Raw genomic sequence first — 2,282 nt, forward strand, 5'->3', positions numbered from 1 at the left:
CCGTTACTAGCATGGGGTACCTAATAAAGTGGCCAGTGAGTGTAATTTCCCACTTGGATCAGCTTCATTGTCATGGTAGGACACTTCTCTGATTTTATTTATTTTACTCAGGCTACTTGTAAGCTCACAGCTCACGTAATGTTGAAAGGGCAATATTATTGCCATGACTGTTAATATATGGTAGAAATTTTACACATTCCTTAATAAAATGGCACAGGGGATTGTATGGAGGGAGGGTCATTTAAGAAGGGGGATTACTTTTAAGATTTTTTTAAAATAAGAGGGATGCCGTCCCCCCTCATTCCCCCTTTAACTCAAGTACTGATTAGGAGAACATCCGTAGTTGCAATGCTCCCATCGTCATCTTCAGCCTATTTCATAAATATACGAAGAAAGTCTCTGTTATGCGATGACTTTCACAGTCCCGTCTCAACTCAATAAGGTATTTTGGGATGTAGCGGGAGAAAAGCCAGCTGAATCTATTCAATGAAGCATTTCTAAAGGTGGGGGAAAAAATGTCCAAGACAATACATGTAGGATGTACCTAATTAGGTGTCTATACGTTTTCATTATGTCAAGAAAAACTAACAGCATGAAAAAAAGGACCTATAAATAACAGGATGGGGCTTTGGCAGGCGCCATCAGCTTGCCCTGACTCACACTGACACATCACTGGTTAGTGAGACAGATTTAGGCCTATAGGGAAGACTTATTATATCAGACAGCTACCCGCTGTCACAACCCAAGACCTGCCAATATACTGCAGCTTAGATTATATAAATATTTCTGTAATCCGATCAACAGATGCATGGTTTGAGTTTCCTCCTTTCACGGTGAAGCCTTAGATCTGTATTCAGAGAAGTTTAATTTCAGTCCAGGAGATATTGACTAAAACAAAACAATATCTGCTCTCTGTGTGCAGAAATGGGTCCATGCTGCTTCCAAAGGGTCGTCGCTGCTAATTTTATCCGAACCTTTGACAGACCTCAAGCCGGCACTTTTAAAACTGGTTTCCAAGACAACACCAACCGGCTGGACCAATTAAAACACACAAAGGAAACTATATGGAAATCAGTGGAAGAAATGCATCCTAATAAATTTATCCGACAAATAAAAAACACACGTTTTGGACAAAAAAAATGAGCAGCTGTGCGAGAGTATTCACCTGCGGGTCTGTTTTCCTCTATTCATTAAACGGGAACAATTTGATTAAACCTGTTAGCCGCCCTTGCTTTTCTCTCTCAGTCAGACATATGTGTCCATGTGTGTCGGCAGAGCTGCGGGCAACAAAAAGAATCAATAAAAAACAGTTTAAAGGGGGCGTGATGTTTCTTTTTTTTTTTCTGTTTAGAACCATTAATGGAAAGCTGTGGCCTCTGAGCCGCGCGCCGGTCACATGTCAAACGCCATGTGTATTCACCCAGCTGAATTGATAGCTTTTGTATTGGAGTAGGAAATCCACTTTATTGAATAAAACACAACCATTATCCAACAGTATTAGCTGCTGAGTGTGTGTGTGTCAGTGACCCTGTGAGTTGAGTGTTATAAGAACCACTGGCCTTAAGTCTGAATCATTTTCATCTCCTAGAATTCCTTACCCTATTAAAAAAAAGCCTATATCTAGTTTCTACTTGGATAACTTTTATTGTCATTTTGTATACAGTGTATACAAAACAAAAATTGCTTTTGTGCAGCTTTCAGACCGTGAATGAGCAGCAGCCGAGCAGTGAAATGAACATTTCCATTTCATAAAGTGCAGTAGTGATCAAATGTAAACTGTGAGAAAAAATGGTGCAAACAGGGATTTATATGGAACCATCTATGGTGCAAAATTGAGCCGAGTTCTATTTGGTTTGGTGTTATACAGTCTTGATTTGTGACTTGATTTAGAGTTGTCTGATGGCAGTGGGGAAAAAGCTGTTACAAAACCTGCTGGCCCAGAGGGCAGCAGGGAGAACAGCCCGTGGTGGGGGTGTGAGGGGTCATTGGTGATGTTACATGCATTGTTTTTCTATCTAATCAAAAATATTTCATTTAACAAAAATAGTTTCATGTATGCAGGGTAGGACATGAAACAGTTGAGCTAAACTAACTAAATATGATTAAGAAGATGTAAAAGATGAATGACGAATTTCTTTCTTTTTCAAATCCTTAATGTTCTGGCAGGTTTTAAATGAGGGTTTTAACACTAACACAGATATTTTAACATAGAAAAGTCAGATTTCCAGGTGATTACTCTTTTAATGTGATTTTTCTGCAGCTAAAGGCTGATACACCAGGCA

Source organism: Cyprinodon variegatus, unplaced genomic scaffold, assembly GCF_000732505.1.
Source record: "Cyprinodon variegatus isolate N-32 unplaced genomic scaffold, C_variegatus-1.0 Scaffold1018, whole genome shotgun sequence".
Taxonomy (NCBI): domain Eukaryota; kingdom Metazoa; phylum Chordata; class Actinopteri; order Cyprinodontiformes; family Cyprinodontidae; genus Cyprinodon; species Cyprinodon variegatus.